This window comes from Pinus tabuliformis, chromosome X, assembly GCF_031772625.1.
Source record: "Pinus tabuliformis cultivar Carrire ecotype Pingquan chromosome X, CPIR1, whole genome shotgun sequence".
Taxonomy (NCBI): Eukaryota; Viridiplantae; Streptophyta; class Pinopsida; order Pinales; family Pinaceae; genus Pinus; species Pinus tabuliformis.
The window spans coordinates 1642887846-1642913372 of record NC_142308.1 but is presented as its reverse complement, the minus strand read 5'-3'; the positions used below and the strand labels follow the sequence as shown (position 1 = coordinate 1642913372).

The 25527-nt window shown below is 39.6% G+C and overlaps 1 pseudogene; it reads right to left on the bottom strand.

Moving 5' to 3' along the window:
- The window catches only part of LOC149146330 (protein DETOXIFICATION 55-like), a 68792-nt pseudogene extending 49653 nt beyond the window's left edge, over positions 1 to 19139 (bottom strand).
- Between the last annotated feature and the right edge of the window lie 6388 nt (positions 19140 to 25527).

Here is a 25527-nt window from a genome sequence, read left to right as displayed (position 1 = left end):
AGTGAAAAAAAGTCAAAGTCAAAGTCAACCTTATACCACGTGGTAGGACGTACAAATGACACATGGAAGTAAAGTCGACAGACCTAGTGGAACCCACAAAGCTAATGTGTTAGCCCAGTCAGCAAACTAGGTGGACCCACAAGCAGGTGATGTGGCAACAACACAAGTCGACACATGGCGAGTAGGTGACAAAAGTGGCATATGATGTGGACCAATGGGAGCCTACCACATTTCCAAATCACATGGTACCACATGGCACCTCAAATTAGGCCAAGTGGCCTTGGCATGGTGAAACCTCCTTTTGGGAGTCATTAGAATATGGACATATGTATAGCATATATTATATGGTTTTGTTGAGGGCTCCGAAGTCGGGTCAACAACAAGGGGGATACCCACCCGGTCCGGAACCTGGTTGGCGGCTCCTTGCCCGTTTGGAGTAGCGGGTCCGACTGGGGGTAATGGGACCAGTTTCCCAATGTGAAGGGTGTGCGTGTGTGTGTAGATTTTGATGATATTAATCTAAAAGGTTTCCCTGAACTAGTCTTAATTCTAACAGCTAAATTACTTCTATACTAATGTAATCTAATGAAGGGAAACAATACATCTAATCTATGCTAACCCGGGGTGTTCTCTTTTGTTATGCGATCTAGAAAGATTTCTAACAACAGCTGGTAATAAAGATCATTCAACTGTTATCAGAATATAAATCGATAAAGATAAACCATTCTGCATAAGAAGTTAGGCAGAGTAGTTGTGAACAACATATCGCATAATCAGTTTTCTATATGTCAAGCATAAATAAATGACTCCACCGTACAGAAGTGCCAAATGGTAATACAGACATTCATACAGTAACATATAAAGAACTCAGCTGTATATCACTTTGGGGATACTAGCAGAATTTAGTCAAGAGATAAAAGTACCATTTATGACTGATTTCACTAATAAACTTCAAGCAATAATGATTTACTTCTACTTGTTCTAATATCTGTTAAGAGTACAGAAGTGCAACATCAGTAACAGACATTAAAATGCAAACATAAATAAATCTCGATCCATCCATTCATCAAAAACCTCCTCTGAGGGTGCAGAAGTGCATGTTCTGAGGATAAGTTTTTTGACAGATTTCCGGACCCTTCTCCAAATGCCATGAGAAGGGTTAAATACTACTAGCTAATTGATATTAATTACACGAATCTAGGGAATCGGCTTCAAATGGCCGCCCTTTACTAAAAGCAAATTTATTTCTAAAAACTTTAAATCTAATTTCTGACCGTTTCTGTATATTCTCTTTAGTGCTGTCAACTGCGCAACGCTTTCCTGGGAAGAGTCGGCTGGCTGCCTTCCTCTTTTACTCGGGAGATAAAAGTGGAAATAACAAGAGCTGGCACCTCCTTCTGACAGACCAGAAGATATTTTCGAAAACCTTTCTCTAGCTGGGTGTATTCGCCGCGTGTATACTTAGCACAACCCAGGTTCTTCTCGAACTGATTTTGCTGTTGCTATTCCGGTTTCCGGTCGTGCGAATGACTGAGTGGGTTAGGAGTCGTGCTGTATGGAAAATCCCCTGTTTCGAGAATTGTTTCCGCTCTTTGTTCCAGGCTTTTCTGGAGCGTTCTCCTTCTTTTGCGTTTCTCTTTCTGCTTTACCCAGTCTGAGCTTCAAGATCTTTTGTGAACACGCTGCTTTTGTGCGCCTTTGACTCTGAATCCTGGATAGTCTAATTTCATCAGTGCCGGTTGTCTGATAGTCTGGAATCCGCGGTCCTGCTGCATGCGTCATTCGTTTGCGGAGGCATCTTCTCTCTGCTATTTGATTGGCGCTTTCCCCTTTCTCTCAGATGTTTCCTGCATATAGATTTATATCAGTTGCGTGTCTTGCAGTCTACGCAAAGAAGAAGGGAAATGAAAAGATTGACATAAAATCATTAAACTCTAATGAATGCATAATCCTGACATGCATCATGACTTGACCCTTCGATAAATGCGATTCAATCATTCCTTGATACTCAAGCATGTGGTCATTAATTTTCCTTTAAGGCGCGTGCTTGGTCTTTGGGTTTATCGTGTGATGAGTCTTTTCAGATCGCAGATCACAGTTTACTGATATCGCAGATCACAGTCTACTGATATCGCAGATTGCAGACATCGCAGATCGCAGTCATCGCAGATCGCAGATTTTATTCAATGGTTCATGGTGCCATAGCGTGACGTTTGCGATGTGCGATGTCGCATATCGGTGATCGGCGTTTCTTGGGGGTCCTCCTTTTAGAGCGCGTTTGAGATGCATGCGACACGATGAACTTCACATCGCTTTTTCGTAGTTTTTACTTCTCATGCTTTAAGTAATGCTTCGACCTTTCTTTGCGATGCGATTTAAGCCTTAGGGAGAAAAATACAGAAATTTAACAAAATATTTTTGGGATTTTTTGTTCAGGGTCCCCCCTTTGCTCGACGTTATTGCTAATATTAAGCAAAGAGGGGGGGGTTATTGGTGACCACAACAGGTTTGAAGACTATATTAAAACCAAAATTAGGCTCTAAAACCATATTAAATAAAAATTGGGAGACCATGGGTTTTGAACCCAAAACCTCCCCAACAAAAAGTAACCTATAATATGAATATGTCAGCCATTAATCGAACCACACACTTTGTCTCATTCACCCTCACACTTTGTTATAAAATGTCAATGATTCAAATGGTTCAAAGGGAACCATGGATAATGATGGAGAATACATGAGAGATGAGGGCATAGGAAGGCCAATGAAGACATGAATCTCAAGAAGATTCTAGGAATATTGTCAAAGCATATGGAATATTCAAAAGCATATGGAATATTCCAAATAATATTCTCTATGAGGAATCATTAAGGAATCTTTAAGATTCCCTTGGAGGCAAAATTTTGAAGGTGTCAGAAACATACCGAGTTTATACTCATTTGAACTGGCTTCTCGCAAGGAGTCTAGTGGCTCAATCCATTCCTTCACTTGAGAAACATATTTTTTCCTGTGTCCAAAAGATAATCTTATGAGGAATCTATAAGATTCTTGGGGAGTCCATATTTGATTGAGACAGAAAGGTGTCAAGTTTACAGTCAGATTTCATCATTTTTCACAAGGAATGTGTTGGCGCATATAGTTCCTTCATCCGAGTAGCCAATTTTTAGGTTGTCCCTAGACTTGGAATATAAGGTGCTTTGTTTCCATGCCTTCATTTTATTTTTTTGATATAATGATTTGAATTTGAGATCCATGGATGCCATTTTATTGGAGGATCATTGTATGCCACTTTATGTGAGAGATTGCTATTTTGTCATGCTAAAGGAGAGATTTTATGAGTGAGAGTTCTTGATAGAAGAATGTCTACTGGAAGATAGACATGCCACTTTACATAAGGGGGTTCATCCTTGTATTGAAAAAGAACACATCATGTATTCATCATCATATTATAACAATTAATTGAGTGGCCTCCCCACTCTTGACACTAGGCTTAGAGATGTAGTCCACACTGGACAAACTCTGTTATCAACTTGTGTGTGATATTTGATTTGATGGTTGTCTTTATGTTTCCTCTTCTTTAAATATGCACATGTGCTTTTTCATACTCTTTCACATGCAATTATGCTAACATCATAGAAGTAAAGATCTTGGTTAATTCCTGTAGCTGAGAGAATCCGAATAAAGTTTGGTATCAGAGCGAATTTTTTGTTGATGTGAATTGCGAGTGTGAATGATAACCAAAGATTGAACGTGAGATAAAAAGGGAAATGGAGAACAACAAAGATATCTATGAGGCTTTCTACAGGATGACAAGCATGGTAGATATAATGTATGCAGATTATAAGGAGAAAATGGGAAAATAGGAACAAGAAAAAGAGAGAGCAAAGGACGATGTTCCATCTCCATCTTCAGGTGAATATTATTCTTCTTCATCTTCTTCTCATCATTCAAATGAAGATATCAACCAAAGCCTTCAAGCAAAGAATTTTGAATTGAGGAAAATTCTACAAGAAGAAAAAGAGGAGAAGTAGAGATTGCAACTTCAATTACGAGCCACAAAAGAGGCCTTGGAAAAGTTGAAGTGCAATGAAGGCTTAGCAAAGCCATCATCACCTGTTTTAGAATAAACAACTGAGGTAAACAATGTTGATAGTTCTTTAGTTTCATTTTCACGTGACACTATTTCTGTTGGAAGCCTTGAGGTACCCATTTCAAGATTGGGGTACACTGAAGGAGAATGATCGAAGGAAGTGGAAGAAAGGGGTCCTTCAGACAAAGAATCCAAGTCATTGCTGAAACCATCAAGGAAAGAGGATGTTGAAAACACATCACAATATTCTCGTGACTGTGAGCATTATAGAAGAAGAGATAAGGCAAGATGTTCTCGCCAGGATCACACCATAGATAACTGAGAAAGGTATAAGATGTCTCATTATGCTAATGTTCCTTTTGATTACAAATAGATTGATAATTATGAGCAAAATTTATGGCATAGAAAACCATGTAATTTTTGTGGCTAGTATAACCATGTTGTTGCCAAGTGTTGGAAAATAATGGTAGTAAGATAGAGGACAAGACATGAAAAACATTCTTTAGATCAGGGTAGGAAGAAGGTTAGGCAGGTCTGGAGGAATAATAATTTTTCAGCCATTGTAACAAGAGTGGACATTAGAGAGACATATGTTGGGAGCTCCATCTAGAGCAGCGACCAAAGGGAGACCAGAAAGAACCTGGAAATGAACCCGTCAATTAAGTTGATCAACAAGATAATCAACTACAGGAAGATGATCCATTAACTTGGGTGAGTTAGAGTTAATGGTATTAGAAATAGTAGCTTATCATGACCGCATTTGTAAATCACATGTTGTGATATGTTTATAAAAGTGGCGAAGTGTTTTCCATCACTTATAAATGAAACATAATGACCTTTTTTTACCTTTTAGTTGATAACTGAGGTATTTGTTTCTATTATGAATCTGATGTAAACTTTGTCAATGAGGGTCATAAACTCTTGGTAAGTATGGGGTTTTCTTGGGTCATGTTTGGTCTTATAAAAGAACATGTATTTTGCAAGTTGTACCACTAGTTTGCATAGAATACACGTGTTGGTTCATCACTGACAACTCTGAAGTATAGAGGTGAAAGAGAAGGAAGTGTGGCCTGTTAGGGAACTTGTTGTGTAGATGAGGGAGTACAATAGTTTGGATATTGTGTTCATGATTTTATAGGACCGAAAGCTCCTCAGTGGGGAGGAATGATCTAGGTGGCTCCAAAGAGGCTCAAAAATCAAAGTGTTCAAAATTTTATGAAACCAACACCAAGTAATCAAGCTCGGTGAAAGATTTCCAATGATGAAAATGGTGCCTCAATTTGCGTCCCTATGAAAAAGTTATTGCAGTATGAAGTTTGGACCAAATAATGAAAAAAGTCAAATTCAAAGTCAACCTTCTTCCACGTGGAAATCCGTACAAATGACACATGGAATCAAGTTCAGTAGGCCTAGTGGGACCCATAGAGATAATGTGGCAGTCGAGTTAGCAAACCAGGTGGACCCACACGCTGGTGATGTGGCAACATCACAAGTCGACACATGGAACGTAGGTGACAAAGGTGGCGTATGATGTGGACCAATGAGAGCCTACCACATTGCCTAATCACATGGTACCACATGGCACCTAAAATCAAGCCAAGTGGTCTTGGCATGGTGCAAACTCCATTTGGGAGTCGTTACAATATGGACATACGTATACCATATATTATATGGTTTGAAAAATATATTAAAACCAAAATTAGGCTCTAAAACCATATTAAATAAAAATTGGGAGACCATGGGTTTTGAACGCAAAACCTCCCCAAAAACAAGTAACTTAATATGCATATGTCAAACATTAGGCCAACCACCAACTTTGTCTCATTCACCCTCACACTTTGTTATAATATCATTCAAATGGTTCAAAGGGAACCATGGAGAATGATGGAGAATACATGAGAGATGAGGGCATAGGAAGGCAAATGAAGACATGAACCTCAAGAAGATTCTAGGAATTTTTCAAAGCATATGAGATATTCCAAAGAATATTCTCTATGAGAAATCATTGAGGAATCTTTAAGATTCCCTTGGAGGAAAATTTTTGAAGGTCTCATAAACATGGTGATTTTATACTCATTTGAACTAGTTTCTTGCCAGGAGTCTAATGGTGCAATCCATTTCTTCATCTGAGCAATAGATTTTTTGCCCCTGTCTAGAATAGAATATTGTGAGGAATCTATAATATGCCCGGGGAGTCCATATTTGATCGAGACAAAAAAGATTCGAGTTTATAGTCAAATTTCTTGTTTTTTCACAAGGAATGTGTTGGCACATATATTTCCTTCATACAAGTAGCCAATTTTTAGTCCGTCCCCATACTTGGAGGTATAAGGTACTTTGTTTCCATGTCTTCATTTTATTTTGTTGAGATGATGATTTGAATTTGAGATGCATGTATGCCACTTTGTTGGAGGATCATTGTATACCACTTTATGTGAGAGATTGTTATTTTGTCATGCTGAAGGAGAGATTTTATGAGTGAGATATCTTGATAGAAAAACATCTCCTTGGAGAGAGACATGCCACTATATCTAAGGGGGTTCATCCTTATTTTGACAAATAACACATCATGTGTGCATCATCATATTGCAACAATTAATGAAGTGACCTCCCCACTGTTGACACCAATCCCGGATACGTAGTCCACACTGGATGAACTCCATTATCAACTTGTGTGTGTTCTTTGATTTGATGTCTGCCTTTATGTTTCCTCTTATTTGAAGTATGAACATGTGGTTTTTTATACTTTTTCACATGCAGTTCTACTAACATAAAAAAAATAAAAGATCTTGGTTAATTTCGGTAGCTGAGAGAATCTGGATTAGTATGTGATGTATGATCTTGAGTTGGTAGAGATCATTCATGCGTTGAATATGTGGAGGCACTATCTTCTTGGTAGGAGGTTTGTGTTGATTAGTGATCAAAGTGGGTTGAGATACTTGTTTGACCAACCTAATATAATTCCAAGAAAGCTAGATGGTTGGCCACACTTAGTGAGTTTTACTTTGAGATCAGATACATTAAGGGTAAGGAGAACAAGGTTTCAAATGCTCTAAATAGAAGAGTGTAGATAAATAACATAACAAATATCAGTTCATATGGGCAAGATTTATAAGATCATATCTTATAGGCAGGACAACAGGATGATAGGTACAGGGAGCTTGACAGGTTACAACAGTAGGGTACTGGTGAACATGATGTGGATTATTATCTCATGACATATGGTTTGGTGATATTTAAGGACAAGATTTATGTGGTAGACAATAGTGAACTGACGAAGCTTATATTATGAGAATTTCATGTCAAGCCATATTCAGGTCATCTGGGATATCAAAAGACTCTGAGAGTTGTGAATAAGTTCTACTATTGGTCGAATATGAAGAAGGAAGTGGCTGCATTTGTGGCTAGATGTTTGGATTTCCAATAGGTAAAAGTACAATGTAAGAATACAAGTGGTTTACTGTAGCTGATTCCGATTCCAGAATGGAAATGGGAGGTCATTTCGATGGATTTCATTATAAGTTTTTCAAGTACATCTAGATAGCATGATTCCATCATGGTTGTGGTTGATAGGTTGACTAAGGTAGCTCAATTCATAGTGGTTAAGTCTACTTATTCAACTAGTGAGGTAGCACAAGTCTTCATTAGAGATATAGTGAGGCTGCATGGTATTCCTAAGAAGATTGTGTTAGACAGAGATGCTAAGTTCACTTCTAGGTTCTAGAAAGAGTTGTTTGCAAGTTTGGGTACAAAGTTGGCCTTTAGTATATCTTACCATACCCAGATAGATGGATAGATAGATAGGGTCAAAAATATTCTCGAAGACATGTTGAGAATGTATGTTATGTATCAGCAGAAGAGGTGGGAGGAGTATCTTCCACTATTTGAGTTTGCTTACAACAATGTTTATCAAGAGTCAATGAGGATGAGTCTGTTTGAGGCACTTTATGGGAGGAGTTGTAATACTCATATTAGCTAGGGTGATCCAGTGAACATGGTACTAATAGGACTGTAGATGTTGGTATAAATGGAATAGGAAATGCAGGTTATCAAGAAGAATTTAAAGGAAACACAAGAGAGACATAAGAGTTATGCAAATCAACACAAGGAATTTAAGGAGTTTCAGGTTGGGGATAATGTGTACTTGCACATCAAGCATAAGAGGATTTACTTGAGGATTCATTCATGTGCCAAGTTGGCACCTCAGTATTGCAGGCCTTTCAAGATCCTTGAAAGGATTGGACTAGTGGCGTAGAGACTTACACTGCCTCAACAATGAAAGTACATGATATTTTCCACATTTCATTGTTTAAGAAGTGTGTGAAAGATGTTGATCATGTGATTGAATGTTAGGTATTACAAGTGGAGGAAGAAAGAGAATTCTAGCTGGAACCTCAGTGCTTTTTGCAGCAGAAACAATTCATGCTCTGGAATCGAGCAATCGAGCAAGTTAAAGTGTAGTGGAAGCACTTTTGGACTGAGGAAGCTACATGGGAGATGGTTGATCAGATGCGAGCTATGTATCCTTCATTGTTTACCAGTTGAGGAAAAGTATTTTTGGTATATGTACATATTTATGTATGGTTGTTATTGTAAATACCACAATGAGATATGTTATAAAGCTCCAATAAGTGGTATGGTTGTCATGTTGGTTTTGATTTTTAGTAGGTTGTTCATTGTAAATATTGCATTGTGCTAAGCTATAAAGCTCCATGGGAAGTATTTTTTGGTTTTCAATGGTTTTTCTAGTCATAGGTGTCATAGAACACCGAGGACAGTGTTCCCCTAAGGAGGAGAGGTTTGTAAAAACCTCCGGTTAAAAGTTCATGTAATAAATTTAATAAAGCAAAAAGAAGACCAAGGTCATGGGATACATATTCCAAGCTAAATGTTGGGAAAAACATCCAAGTGGGTTTTCATTTTGGTTTATTATGGCTAAGGAAATCGACAAAGGAATTGGCAAAGGAATTGGAAAAGGAAAAGAGACAGTAATTGACATTTATTTATGAAAACAAAGAAAACTAGGAGAAAAGGAAGCTGAAAGGTCACATAATTACATGAGAAGGAAATTGAAGAAAAATAGAGGCCTCAATGATAAAAAGGCTTCTGAAGATAAGTTCACAACCTTTTGTCAGTTTTAGCTAGGAGATCTATACTATTCTCTCTATTCTCTGATACTATTGCACACTTATATCATTCTTGGAGCACTCTAGCATTGGAGAACATAAACAAAGGAAGGAAAAGAAGGAAAAGAAAAGCAAGGATTAAGCAAGGAAAATTTGGATCAAGCAGTTTCAGTAGGAATACTTGCAGGTAACAAGTTTCATGTGTGATTACATAGTTGGTTTGTGAATGCATGGTACATGCATGTGTTTATTTTTTTCTCTTGCTATCATTGAAATGGGTTTTTCTAGGTGTGACAATGGTTTCAACCTTGCCTTTCCATTTCTGAATATCCATGGTGTGATGGGGTTATTTCATTCAGTTGAGCTTTGGATTTCCAGATGATTTTGGAACTAGGTGATTTGGACTGAGGAAAATTTCCAAAGGCCTAGGAATCCCTTGACCAAGTTTAGTGGGATTGCAGTAAATCATGAAGGTGGAGACAAGAAAATTCCTTAAGGTATTGGTGAAGAAATTCTAAGGCATCCAAGCTTGTTTTGGGCCTAGTGATCCCTTGGCTGGTTTTGGTAGGATTGAGGTAAATCCTGGTTGTTTATGTTCTTTTTTTGGGCCTAGGAATCCCTTGACCAATTTTGGTGGGATTGTAGTAAAGACTAAGGGTGGAGGTGTTGTAATCTCCAGGAAGCCCTGGTTATTTTTCTTGAGTCCCACATTCATGCTTGGAATATGGCAAGGGGGTGATTGGCTGAAAGAAATATTTGGTTCAACTCAATCTATGGTTGAGTGGTATGTGGAAGTCCCTGACTTGGTTTGATTTTGAATATGTTAATAAGATCCCTTTTCCTATTATATTTCATGAGTATATGTACTTTCTATTATGTGTCTTTTATGGTTGTTATATCATGGTTATTATTCTGCTTATATGTTGGTTGTAAGCATGGTTTCATAATAGGTTCTAGTTATGGATCTTGACATGTTTTGATTAGTTGATGAAAGGTTATTGGATGCATGCCCTAATAGATGTTATTGCAGGTATTATGAGAGGGCATTACACCTTCTTGATGATTCTCAGATAAGCATCAGTTCCCTATGTTCAAATATGCATTCGTGGCATGTAGATTATATGTTCTCAATGTGCTTGATGGAATGATTGTCATGGTTAGGCCTATATAGGTCAAGATTTTTATTCAATTTTGATTGAATGGATTTTCATCATGTTATAAAGGATTTTGGAAAGTCTCGCTGAGTTTTGGGTAGTGGTCTGGAGGTTGACCTAGAAATTAGGCTCAGAATCTGAGACCGCATGCTCGGAACTGGACATTTTGGGTTGTTGTCACTGGGATGCAAGCTTTTGCATATGGTTGGAGGCTTCCAACCTCATGGAGTCCTTTTTGTGGGAGCAGTTGAGGGCCTAGGGCAAGGAAAAGGTGGTCCGACTTAGGATTTGGAAATCTGGGGTGGTTACTCATCCTATGAGTGACTTGTAGCCCTTATAGGATGTGGTAGGATGCCAATTTGTCATCAATAGTCAGTCCCACTTCCTTAATGGGACTGACTTTGTTCATGTTATAGTAGCTTTCAGTCTTATGTTTACCCTGACAAGCCAGTGAAACTAGGTAAATGTGGTAGGGATGGTTACAAAAAATAAGTAGTAGAGACTTGCCACCTCTATGATTATGGGATATTGTCTTAGGTACAACATTATGGTTTTCATATTTATCCATTGCAGGCTTGTAGGTTTTAACCCTGTACAAACATTACTTGCAAACAAATTCTTAAAAAATAGAAAATATACAATGGCAAGAAACACAAAACAAATACACAGATATTTTCCCCTGGATCCCAAAACTGGGACTACCAGATTGATTTTTCATTATATTCATTTCAAATTTTTTTTTTGCTAAGTAAAATTAAACTATTATTTACAAAAAAGAGAGATTACTGTTACATCGTTTGAGTCCTGATGTGCTTCGTGCCTTAGAGCCAGGCCGAATGACAGTCTATTTCAAAACTGTAAAACTGGATATGGATATCCCGCGCAGGGGAATCAGTAGGAACTATGTGGAGCCTAACCAATGCATCGACACATAACACATGAACATAACACTTGTACATGAACAAACCACTGAGACACTGAACATTCCAGTAGATTCGACACATGAACAAACCACTGAGACACATGAAAAAATACAAATAAGCTAACCGACAGAGCCAAAACTGAAGAGGAATTTAGAATTGGGATGAGCATCATGGGGGTTCTTCGACAATCCTACAGCCTCCTTCATCCTCATGGAGCTCTTCAACGATCCTGCATCCTCTGTAATCATCTTCCTTGCCTTCCATCCCTTCCATCTGAGCCTGAGCGCTGGCAGTCTTTGAGATTCCATGGTGCATTGCAGCAGGGGGTTCAGCAAAGTGGGACAAGATGCAACTGGGCTCGCCCTCATCTTGAGTTTCTTCCAGGAAAAGAACTGAGACATGAGCTGTGATTCGGGGGCGGCTGAGAGTGCAATTGAAAGTGAACGTAGCAGAGCCGAAGGATGGCGAACCAGTAGACCCTGGTGAGCTAGGATTTAGAAATTGACCTGGATTAATGACATTTTCAGGTCTCACGGAGTCTGGAGCCTGCTCCTTGTGTCCCTGCCCAGCAGAGGGGCGTGATGGGTTTCCCCTGCCGGAGCCTCTCCGGCTTAACAGACGCTGGCGGGGTCTAGTCATATCTTTCCCAAGATTATACACAGCAAGATGAAATAAGACCAATGCAAGCAGTAATTCCCAATTTACCTTAAGAGAATTACCTGCGTCCTCTAGAGTTCCGCTACCATCCGAGAACTCAGCTGGAGTCACTCTTCGGTCCCCTCCACAGCAGCTTCCTTCAGCAGCAAAGGATTTCTTCTCCTCAGACCCAATTCGATTGCAACATTCAGAACCAGACCCTCCTAAAACTTCATCAGAACCGATTCCCAGAATGAATCTAAACCTCAGGAGGCATAGTAGCAATACGCTACAGCCTGTGCACCTATATAAACGAGCGCCTCTACCTCGGTCCGCCCTCTCCATTAACTTCGCCATCAGAGCAGTTGCAGACGGATTATCCTCAATGCGTGCGAAGCCAACCCTCTGATAAATGCTGTGACTGATAATCCCTTCAACCATAACTTCTACCGCGCTTGAAGTCCAATCTTCCCACCTGGAGAACCGTCCGTCGCGCATGCTGGACATGTGCCACTCCCTTTTCACCGTCCACCATCCCATCGCTTTAAATGTCATGCAGAGCACCCGCATCCGGGGGTGTAGCTTCTTCCTGCACCATCTGGTTGCATTCCTGTAATTTGTTATTATTCCGAATTATGTTTGTTGGTCCTGTGAGTAGGGCTTGGTTGCTTTCGACCCCCTCATTAGCTAGGAGGTCGGCTACTTTGTTGCCATCCCTCCTGACATGACTGAATATTATAGCTCTGTTGTTAAGAAGCTCAAGTTCAATTGCTTCTAATCTGGCTGCCAGTCTCCAGCTCGTTGTAATCTTGCTGGCATGTGATCCATTGAGGAGTTGTTGAACCATATTGATGAGAATCAAAGAATCTCCTTCTACTTCCAGGGGAAGGTAATTGTGTGTTCTGGCTAGTTGGAGGCCTTGCCATAGGCCCTCCATTTCCGCAGAGTTATTGGTATCCCATCCAATGTTCCCAAAGTAGATCAGTTGAGGCTTCCCTGCATAATTTCTGAATATTCCACCATATCCTGCTTTTCCAGGGTTGCCCTTGGATGCTCCGTCAAAGTTGAGCTTGATAGAGGGCTTTAGAGGTGCATTCCAGGTATCTTTTTTTGTATTGTTGGTTCTTGATGGAGCATTGTTTAGAGAGGCATTAGGTAGTTGTATATTCCAATTTTCCATAATAGTTCTCTCCCTGTCGTCTGAGGGGAGGTCCTCCTGATTCCAGGTGTGAGTTAGCAGAGATTCTTTGAGGTTTATGCATAGTCTGTTCCATATTTGTTCTAACGTGGAACTCTGGTCTTTGAAAATGCGCTTGTTCCTTTCTTTCCATATTCCCCAAACGAGCTGTCCTGGGATTATTTTCCATAAGTGATTGAGAATTTCACTCTTGTAAGGTTTCTTTTGCCATTGACGCAGGGTTTTGATGATATTCTCCTCTACTCTGCATTTTCTCTGACATCTGAAACTGATTTTTTCCCACAACTGATTGGCCAATGCGCAAGTGTAGAACAAGTGTTGCAAAGTTTCCTCCTGGCTTTTGCAGTTGACACACATTGAGGGGCCATGATAATTTCTTCTCCTTAGCTTGTCCCAAGTTAGAATTCTCTGATGCCCTACTAGCCATAGAAATGTCGATACCTTAGGCCAGATACCTGCGTCCCATATTTTTCCCCATATTGGATCGACGGGAGATTGGTTGGAATTAATTAATTTGTAGACTTCTGAGGTTGTGAAGGTGCCTTTTGGTGTATATCCCCATCGTAGGATGTCTTTGCCTTCTGAATGCCGTATGCGTCTTTTTTGGAGTTCACATTCCAGTCTTTCCTTGAAGGAGCTATCCATGTTTCCTGGTAACCTGTCATTTGGTATCCATTTCCTATATCCTTGATCCTCCTCCTGGGTCCAATAGTGTCTGATAGTTTGCCTCTGCTGCTCCTCCCCTATGCATGATGGTAAAGGATCTAGAATGCTGCTTAGCTTCGGCATTTGGTTCCAGGCATCCATCCAGAATCGTGCAGATTCGCCATCTCTTACTTCCCAGAAACTGTGTTGTTGTATTAACCTGTGATGCTGCTTGGCCGCATTCCATATGAGTGAGCCTTTTGCACTAGGTATAAACCTGATTAGCTCCTTTTGTGGTCTATTGTTTGCATATTTGGCTGTCCAAATGGTGGCCCAAGGTTTGTCTGCATTGGTGAGCCACTGCCACCATAGTTTGGCGCACATTATCGCATTGCTTTGATTGGGGTCACGAAGGCCAATGCCTCCCTTTTCTTTGGGCATGCATACAGTTGTCCAGTTTACCAGGGCCCATTTTCTGTTAGTGGCCGTGCTGCCCCAGAGGAAGTTCCTTTGAAGATCTTTTATTCTTTTTAAAACCCATTTGGGCGCTGCTAGTATTGAAAACAGGTAGAGCGGCATAGCCTGGAGCACAGCCTTTATGAGCACCACCCTGCTAGCAATGTTTAGGGATCGATGAGTCCAGAGATTGAGACGAGAATCCAACTTCTCAATTAAGGTACGCCATGAGGAATGCTTAATGGCTGAGTGGATGAGGGGGGCTCCGAGATATTTGGAGGGGAGGGAGTCAATGGGGAAGTCCAGAATGCGGGCAATAGCTCTCTGCACTACAGGAGAGGTATGAAAGAAGTAGATTTGGGATTTGGCATTATTAACACATGTGCCCGAGGCAGCAGCGAAGTCATTAAGAATGGATTTGAAGAGGGAGGCTTCCTGAACTAAAGGGTAGCCAAAGAGCATGTTGTCATCAACAAACTATTGATGAGTAATGGCTGGGGTGCCATGAATGGAAATCCCTTTAAGCTGATGGGAAACTTGCGCAGATTTGATATGTCTACCTAATCCTTCAGCCATTAGAACAAACAGGAAGGGGGAAAGAGGATCACCTTGTCGGATTCCTCTAGAAGGACAGAAAGGTTTAGAGGGGATGCCATTCACTAGAATGGAGAAGAAAGTGGAAGATATAAGACTCATTATCCATCTCACCCACATGGGCGAGAAGCCATAAGCATTTAACATCTTTTTCATGTAGGTCCAACTTATTTTATCAAATGCTTTTGAGAGATCCAGCTTTAGAATCATACCTGCCTGTTTGTGATGCTTGAGGGAGTGAATGACTTCATGCGTAAGGATGATTCCATCGAGGATCTGCCTCCCTTCCACGTATCCAGACTGTTCCGGTGATATTAACAAAGGCAGAAGAGGCTTTAGTCTATTTGCTATTACTTTTGAAATGACCTTGTAGAGGACGTTGCACAATGCTATAGGGCGGAACTTGTTCGGTGTGTTAGCGTTCTCCTCCTTTGGGATGAGCGTAATGAAGGTCGCGTTGAGAGAGGGTAAGAGCCAGTGAAGAGCTCTGGATTCCTCTACAACTTGCCAGACTTCTTCTTTTAAGATATCCCAGAACTGATGATAGAAGGTGGTTGAAAAACCATCAGGTCCTGGTGCTTTGCCTGCTTTGAGCTGGTGCATTGCTGCATCCACTTCCTGAGGGAGAATAGGACGTAGGAGGATCTCATTATGTTCCTCTGTAATGATTTTTGGGATTTTTTCAATTATCTTGTCAATGGCTGGGTTCCTGTTTATCTTAGGCTCTTTGTGCACTTGTTTGAAGTGTTGAAGAAGTTCCTCCTCTATTTCTTCATGCTTTTCCAATCTTGCCCCTTCCTGATTCTGTAAGAATGATATGTTATTGTGCATGCGCCTTTGGACAATGGTTCTATGGAAGAATTTGGTATTCCTTTCCCCCTCTTTTAACCATCTTATTCTAGACTTTTGCCTCCAAAGTATTTCCTCCTGCTTTCTCCTTTCTTCCAATTGTGTATTTAAACTCTGCTCCTGTTCTAAGGTCCATGAAGTATGTCCCTTGGTGATAATTTGTTGCTGCAGTTCTTCCATTTTCCTGTTTAGATTTTGCTGCTCCTTGAAAATATTTCCAAATGTTTCATGATTCCATTTCTTTATTTGGGCTTTTAGGTATTTGAGTTTCTGTTGAAACTGATACATTTTGGATCCTTCCGGTGGGTGGAAAGTACTCCATTTTAATTTGACGAAGTCCTTGAATGCATGGTGTTGAAGCCAACATTCTTCAAAGCGAAAGGGTCGCTTGATTGAGTTACCGGGCCTCTGCCATTGGAGTGAGATGGGCCAGTGGTCAGATCCTAAGTAGGGTAAGATGGCAGTTGCAATATCCCCTCCTAGATGAACCGAATTGTCTGTGATTAGGAATCTGTCTAGCTTTGAGGCGATCTGATATTTTCCTGCTCTACGGTTGCTCCATGTGTGTATGCCATTGCAGAATTGCAAGTCTATAAGAGAGTTGTTTTGTATAAAATCCTTAAAGTGGACATTCTCCTGATCCAACCTTATTCTTCCTCCTCGTTTTTCCTCGAGTGTGGTGATCATATTGAAATCCCCGCCTATGATCCATAGTGGGTGCGTTCTGCTTAAGCTTAGTGCTTCGATTGTGTTGAGGAGGGCTATTTTGTTTCCAGCTTCCTGGGGAAAGTAAACATTAGTTAGGTGGCCATGAATGTTGGTTCCTATGATGTGAAATGTCGCTTGAATGATGTTGCGGGAGGCATGAAAATCATGGAGAAGGATCAGTTTGGGGTTCCACACTATAGCTAGTCCCCCTGAAGCTCCATCTGCGTCCACTGCTACTGATTGACAGCCTGGCCAAGCTCTGGAGAGGATGCTTCCTAGCGTGCTGCTATTGCATTTAGTTTCCTGAAGAAAACACATTTGCGGTTTCTCCAATTTTATCATGTTTTTTAGAGATCTGAGTTTCCCTGGGCTATTGAGCCCTCGTAAATTCCATGAATTTAGCTTCATTGTTCACTATTGGGGGAAGATTTGTAGTACTTCGTCAATTTTGCATACCTTCCTGAATCCACCAGGATTTTCCCCACTTCAATGGTTCTCTGTAATTCCGTTCTTCTTCCCCTCTTTTTGAAGTCTTTTGGGGGAAGGCTACCATCCCATGAACTACTAGGTTGGATGCCTAATTGCTTCTGCTGGTATACCTTCGAGAGAACTACTTCCAATTTATTGAGCTGCATCTCTGGGATTTGATCATAGTTTTTTTTCTTACAAGCCTGCTCGAGTTCAAGTAGGTCCAATCCTTCCATGTCAAAGTTTTCAGGTTCTTCCTCCATTATTTGCGGTTGACTGCTTTTATCATCTTTTTCTTCGTGGATGATAAGATGTTTCACAGATCTATCAACTTCCATGTCTTTTGTAGTCCCTGCATTCTCTGTTTGGGTATCCATGGGTGAAACATTTTTGTCAGCGGAGAAGGTTGATATAGGGGCAGAGCTGGAGGGGATGTTCAGATCTGACTTGGAGAGCGGAGATGAGTTCGGCTTAGAGCTTGAGGGTGGATCTTCTGGGATTTGAGTCAGAATCTTGAAACTATTGCTTGTGGAGGGAAAAGATGCCGGATCTTGCTGGGGCTTCCTGCCTGGAGCAGGTTTCTTGTGGGTTCTTTTCCGGTTTTGAACTTTGGTAAAGCCCTCTTGGGCTGTGGAGTCAGAGTGATCGGAAGTAGATGTTTTGTTATTTTGCGGGCAATCCCTGAATAAATGTCCCAGAGCATGGCATTTACGGCATCGAAACGGAACATGTTCATAATCTAGAGGTTGAATCCATTCATAGTCGTCATGGGAGAGACTTACCGAGTCCGGAAGCGCTTTGTCCAGTCGCATGAAGACACAGATGCGTGCATATGAAGTGTATCTTCTCAGCTTTGTTTCTTCTGCTGCTTTTATAAATTCCCCCAGCCCATTTCCTATGTTCTTGAGTATTTCTTCATCCCAATATTCCCCCGGAAGAGAATACATTCTGATCCAGACAGGAGCCCAGGTGAGGTCTTCCTTGTCCGGATTGAATCTTGCTATCCATTCTCTCAAGTACAAGCCTGCTGAGTTGAAGAAGTATGGGCCTTGATCTAAGATTCTGAACTTGTCTTCTAGGCAGAAGAATATGACTGTAAAAAAACCCTTTGGTCCTAACTGTAAGGTGATGTCGCCTTTGGGTTTCCATTTTGCTGAGATCCATCCATGCAGCGCTTTTTCTGTTGGCCACATTCCTATGAACTTTCCTATGAGTGCATGATCTGTCATGTACTGTATTCTCTCATTGATCTTCTGACTTGGCAGTTCTATCTTGGGTCTTTCCTCTGCTATTGGCTTACAAGTTTTTGAGGTGACCTTGGATTGTTCCTCTGTCTGATCTTTTCCTTCTGGTGCTGCTCCAATCTTGTCAGTCGGTGTTGCAGTTTTTTCTAATTTATTCTGCTGCTGTATCGTTTCCTGGCCTGCGCGGATTGATCCAAAGATTAGGGTATCCGATGTTCTTGACGGCGTCGTTCCTGTCGACGGGGAGGGCATTGAGGCCCCCCCCCTGGGGAGGGTCCATGTGCGCCAAGGGTTTCCTGAGGTACTGTGTCAGTATCAGATGCCTGACCTTTGCAGTCTGCAGAGCTTGTCCGAAACTCGATGGCGTCGGGGGTCTACTGTAAACCCTAGTTGCAGAGTGCTCCTCTGCTTTTCAATCTAGGCAATCTTCCCTAGAATCAAAAGGTAGTGGGCTTGGCCCGGTTTAGACTAACTACTCACACGACGAGCTATGACCTTGCTCGGGATTGAACACAAGATCGGTCCGTCATGACGAGGTCGACTTTACCACTACGCCGCCTCCACGACCTTTTCATTTCAATTTTACAATACATATATATACACATTGAATCATTCATAAACCCTAATCCATTAACCTTGGATTAGAACATAACAGTAGTTCCCTTGACCGGATCTACAAAATACCATGGGTAGAAAACCATCATGCCCAAAACCATGTGAGAAACCCATGCACAAAACCATCGGTAGGTCCGCCACCTAATATAGGATCCATTTTTTTTTTCTCAGGGCACAGACCCGGACCCCATGCTGGGGAGTTACTTCCCCCCTGTGACCCCCCCGTTGCACCCAACACAACAAAGAGGGGGCTATCTCCCCCCATCTAATCCCCCGCTTCGTGGGTGGGGCTAGTCGTGGAAAGCATATAACACACACGCAACAAGGCTTATGGGGTTGCAGTCTAAGAGAAGCATGAGGATTGTTTGTTGGAGAGCCAAGCCTATCAAGGACGAGTTCTTGGAGTTGAATGTCTTACTACAAATAGGATCCATACCAAGGATGCAACTCCCAAGGCTACCAACTTTAATTATCAACCCGAGTTTCGTACAAAATTAAGAGGTGTCGACACTATATGTGCATCATAAAATGTGTCATTCCCTTGATGTCATGATGTAATGGAGTGAATGTAATAAAATCAGATGCTAAACTAATTGCAGAAAATGAAATGCTCGAAATGGAAACCTTAACCGATTGCAAGAAAGGAAATACAAAGCAAGACATCTATTCTGATTGCATAAAGTAAATCTTATGAATTAAATTTCAATCATTACATATCAAAGAGTTTAGTTCCATTAATAGAGTTAATTGGTTGTGGCAATCATCATTGTATTATCCATTTCATAAATCTATCCATTAGCCCAAATCGTTGAAATGTTTTGCATGGGTAAAGAGGCAAGTCCTAAGTGATCTTTAGTCTTCCCTAATCATTGATTTAGAGCCTAGGGGTTCTTGATTCGACCTTAAGGAACAATAACCAAGCTTCTTTAGCGAATTTGGAAAAGTATATATATGTTGGAAGGCTGCTATAGGAGATCCTGTGGTTACTACAGGAAATTGCAGATTTACTACAGGAAACTATAATTCACCGAATGAATAAGAAAATCAGATAAAAATTGGATGGGACAAATTTTCTTATTAACTAGGATGTCTTAGATCTCCATTCCAAGTGGAATCACTCAAAATCTCTGTTAACCCATCCATGCTAAAAAATAGCAGAAAATTACTAGTCTAAAATCTAGAAATTCGAGAACTAGTGAGCTAGTAAATCTATCAAATTCCAAACCTAATCAGGTGCAAATGCAATGGGATAATTTTTGTTATTAACTAAAATATTTTTTTGATCTAGTGCAAATAGAATCAACTCGATTGAAGCTTGTTAGTATGCTCTAAAAAATAGTAGAAATTTGCTGTTATTTGCCACAAAGGACTTCCAGAAATCTAGATTTGGGAATAAGAAAACTAATCCAAGTAGCTCAATGATTAATATGACCTTCGAAATATGTTACAAGGATGAACTGATGCTTGTGATCATGCAAAAGAAATTACTTCAACCATTTAACCCAATCCTACAACAAGAAATCATCAATACTAAATGCAGAAATAGGAAGAAACAAGAATAAGAGATACATGTGAATAAGATTTGAAAAGAATAAAAGTAAATGATAAAAAAGAATCATGAGGCTGCTGGGATGGGCAAGCCCAAGGAAATTCAGATTCCTATGAAGGAGAACAAGATTTAGAAGTTGAACATGGCACCAATCTTCATTATTTCAATTAATACAATTACATCCCTTCAAGAAATGACAATGGAACTGCAAAAATACAAGTTCTTGCCATAAGAAGACTAAGAAAAAATCAACCCCTAGAGGAAAATTAGACTTGCTAGATATAAAAAATTATTAGGGAGCATTCCCCATGAAAGGAGGAATATTTCCCACCAAATTCCCTTAATTAGTGGATCTGGTTCCCGATACTAGGAATTTTCATTAAATGACAAGGAACCCATTCTTAGATTTTCTCAATCATTGGAGCTCCAGAATCTGTGCAATTATTTCAGAATATCTTCTTGATTTATTATTTAATATTGATCCTCCTATAGTAGGGAGCAAGTCCCTAAATTATCTCCTCCAAATCTTCATAATCTGCCCAATATTTTCATAATATTCCACAAAAATAAATAATATTAGGCACAAATATTAAATTATCCATAAACCTTCCTAATGAACATATTAAAGTTAAAAATGCATTACCTAATGCAAAAAGAGAGGTTTAATGTGTTGAAGTATGGTCATATGGGCCTTAATTTATGTCTAATTTAGAGGCCCATCATACCCCCTTGCTGAAAGTGTTGCTCATCCTCTGAGCAACTTAGTGACCTCATTGTGCCTCATTCATGGCCCTGGTGGCCTCTCTCTTATGCATTCCTCAGTCCTTTCTCTTAAGAATCTTGGTTGTAAGTTCTGCAAGGACAAGCAAAAAAATGTAGTTATTTTTTTCATGATTGTTTAACAGTATTTCAAGCAAAAAAACATAACTTTCCTCTTTGCAAGTGAACTCTGTTTGCTTGTAGATCCATTTCATTCATATCCTCTCCATTGAAATCTTCATTCCATTTTCACTCATTTTTCCAAAACTGTTTGTGCATAGAAAAATCACAGTGTTTCTTGAGACCATTAGCCTGCCTTCTTCCCCTTATTCAAGATGGGTTCTTGAATATTTTTTAGTTTGGCAAGGTATTCCACATCTTTTTCCAACCTCCTACTACCTTTTTCCACCATTTGGACACCTCTGAAACCTTCAAAACGCCTTTAGATGAGAACTAGGACATCTTGTAGTAATTCCTATAGTAACTACAGGAAACCCTACAGTAATTCTTGTAGTAATTACATGAAACCCTGTAGTAGCTTGTTTAAATATGTTTTAAGAAGAAATGATAGTTTGTGCCTAGGGTAGGCCCTCAACTTGACTTCCATGCCTTTCTCCCCTTTCTATAACATCTTTTAGGCCTTGGAAAAAAGTTAGAAAGAGATTATAGACCTCTCGGAAAGCCTCTTTTCATCATTGCAGTTTGAGTTCTATTTTGATGCTGAATGACTTCTTTCCTTTTGTTACCTTCTTATTCTATTTTGTGGCCTAGATGATTGCCTAATTGCCTTGGATTTCTCCATTTTGATTAGGTCTCTCTTAGGCATTGCCATTTTTTTTAGCACAATTTGTTCCTTTCTTCCTTCTTGAAGCAACATTCTACCTTCCTATAGCAGTCATTCCTCCTCTTGCATGGTCTTATAATTGTATGGGAGTGATGATAAATGATGTAGAGGGTTTGGAGGATGATCCTAGGGTTCAGAGGGAGTCATGTAGGTTTGTGAAAATGGAGAGGATGTGCTCTGTGTGTTTTTCAAGAAATTTTCAGGGTGAGACAGAGTGTAGGGTTTGTCCTTGAAAAATATTGATTTTTTCTTATGAAATGGGATGGTTGAATGATGGATAGATAGTGGATATGAAGTGGATGGAGAGCTTGGAGTGCCATGGTGACTTGGCCTTTGCAAAAATTTCTTCTTTTAACTATTTTCCCCATTCCTTGAAATCATCACCCTTCCTACTTTGGCTTTTGCCACATTGCATGAGTGAAGGAGAGAGCTATAAATAACTAGTTGAAGATGGCTGAGACTGCTGACCCATCCATAGCTTATAAAACATCATCTCTCATGCATTGAAAATAAATTTTTAAATATAATATGCTCAAGATAAGAGGTCAAGAATATTGCATACCTATACCTACCTGATGGTTGTTGGAGAGGCATTCATGCTACTGCCGAGTTGATGATCGATCAATGGTCCTCTGGAGGTGATAATTTCCTTTGTTTTCTTATGCATAGGTCTTCATAGTTTGGTGAATCTAAACGTCTATCTTCCAGTTACCGTGAGAAATCTATCTTATTCAAATCCGACCTTCTTGGAGTGTTGGGTTTGGCCATGGGTGATGTTCGCCTGCCCCACACTTTTCACAACTGTCATACCCCATCCCAAGACTTCATTTCATCTTCCCTACCTTCATATAGCCTTCATCTAGTTTCGTGTAGAAAACCAGGACATCCCGTAGTAGTTCCTATAGTAACTACGGGAAACCCTGTAGTATCTTGTTTAAACCCATATCTCGCAAATGGTATACTGGATTGACCTAAAATTTCCTGAACATGTTTCCATCATCATTATGCGCATCCCCATAAAAACAACTTTGGCTAATGGGTGCACAAATCTCGATAAAACTTAAAAATGGTTGTAGGTGATGGAGGTCGATTTCTCGAAAATTGTGCACATGAATTTGCTGAAATGTCTTGGGCATGTTACCATCATCCATATGCATCTCCCCATGAAACAACTTTGTAAATGGATGGACGAATATGGAGAAAATTTAAAAATGGTTGCAGGTGATGGAGGTCAATTTCTCAAAAACCGTGCACTGGAATTTGTTGAAATTGCTTGGTCATGTTACAATCATCCATATGCATCTCCCCTTGAAACAAATTGGCAAATGTATGCATGGTTTTCAAGATACGACAAAAAAAAATTCTCTATGTATTTTTGTTCCCTGTAGTAACTATAATATCTTCCTGTAGTATTTTAGGAGAGAAAAGAAAATGAGTGGTAAAAGCTTGGGAATGATGAGTGGATGGTGGAAATAGATGAGGGTGATGGATTGATATGGATTTGGTCATTCTGGAGAATCTGAGAAAAGGAAGAGAAAGTCCAAGTTTGACTTCATTTGACTAAGCTTTTGATCAATTTTTACTTGGGTGGCTAACTTATTTTTGTTGTTTGCAGAGGTTGTAGAACACTTGTATTCATGAGAAAGAGATACATGGAGCAATTATTTTTTATTATTTTTTATTTATTTTTATTTTAGGCCTACTTGCCGCCTCGATGAGGTTTTCAACTAGTAGGCTTGCCTAGGCACCTCAAAGGAGGTTTTCACTTGGAATCTTTTATTTTTCTCCTCGTTTTTCTCCCTTTTCCAACCCATTGACCACCTCATGGAGGTTTTCAATCAATGAGCCAATCTTAGGTGCCTCAAAGGAGGTTTTCACTAGAGATTTTTATTTTTTCTCTTATTTTTCATTTTTTTATTTCCTTTCCTATCCTATTCTACTTGAAAAACCAAAATCATTTCAAGTGTAGGAATACTTCCAATGAAGGCAGGTGCATATTAAGATGACAGATAAATTGATGTGTAGGCTTGAAATATATTCTTTGACATGTACTTGGATGTAAGAGATCAAATTCTTTGACTGAGATGAGATCAAGAATTGTTGAAGAAGAGTGTGTGGATGCAACTTACTCATTATCTGGAACCATATTTCAATATAGTTTTGATGCCCCTGGTCCACTTGCTGATTTGGATCATCTTGGATGTCTTCTTCTTCCGTGAAATTTATATCTTCATCTTTTTGCTGATTATTCTTTTGAATACATGGAGGATCTGATGGTAAACATGAGGGCACTTTCTCAATCTCTGATTCTGATGTCTTGTCCTTGTCAAGTTCAGCCTATGATTTTTTTTTTTTGCATGTCATCCTTCAATGACATCAAGAGAATCTCTTTTTTGCAATATTCTTCCTGAGATGAGATGAATACCATTGAGATAAGAGGAGATATTTGGAAGTGTTGTGCCTCAACATTGTAAGTAGGCTGAGCTACTTCCTTGTGTGGGTTTTGAAATGGTGGTACAAGTAGTTAAGTGGGAGTGGATCTATGAGCCGGATGTGGTTGGGATTGTGGTTATGGTGAAGGTGGATGGTAGGGATATCATGGAGTTGGGTATGGAGGATATTGAGAAAAATATTGAGGATATTGTGGATGGCTCCCATAAGTTCCTTATTAACCTTGTTGCCAATATTGGTTTTGGGGTTCAGATGGCCAAGGTTTCCAAGGAAAGGGTGTGTTCCAATTACTTTGAGATGGATGTGCATAAGATTGAAATTTTGAATTAGGCTCTTGCCTCATATCAGGTTGAATAGGCTGCCATGGTCCTCTTGGAGCTACATAACATAGTTGCATTGGAAATTGACTTGCTCCATTGTCCTCTTGGTAAACTTCCTTCAACCTTGGTAATGAGGGGCAATATTTAACATCATGTGATTCTACATGGAAAACACAAATATCAACATCTTCTTTTTGCTCATTTTGTATTCTTAACATTTCTACTTGTTCACTTAGATTGCTAAAAATTTATGTTTTAAAATTATTAAGCAATTTTCCAATTTTAGCTTGAATTACCGATCTTGATGCTGATTGACTTACTCTTGCCCTTCCTCTTGATATGTATTTGCATGTTTCACACATTTCTTCAAAAGATAATTGATATACATCACCTCTAATCATGAGATCAAGGACATCAATCCATTCATCCCTAATTGTTCTAAGTAAGAGGGTTTTTAGTGTGTCAAATCCTAAATGATGTAGTTTTTCTCTCTTAACATTATACATGAACCTCTCTATTAGATCCTCAAGGTTCTCATCTTATTTTTGATTCATTCTAAATATTTCTTCTTTAAGATCATGATATTTATATTTTTCTAGAAATATCTTTTGCATATCATTCCATTATCTTATTGAATTAGTCCCTAAACTCATGAACCATTTAAGAGCTCTATCCTTCAATGTTTATGGAAATAATCTCAATTTTTGAGTGTTTAGTAAGTAACTGTAAGATGTACAAACAATTTCAAATTCAAAGAGAAAAGTTTATGAATCCTCTTCCCTTATACCATGAAGGTTTGGAAGAAAAAATGGAGGGATGTTCTTCATATGCACGCTGATATTAGTATCTTGAATGGGAAATCCAAGAGGATCTTCCTCATTTTCATCATCTCCATCCAT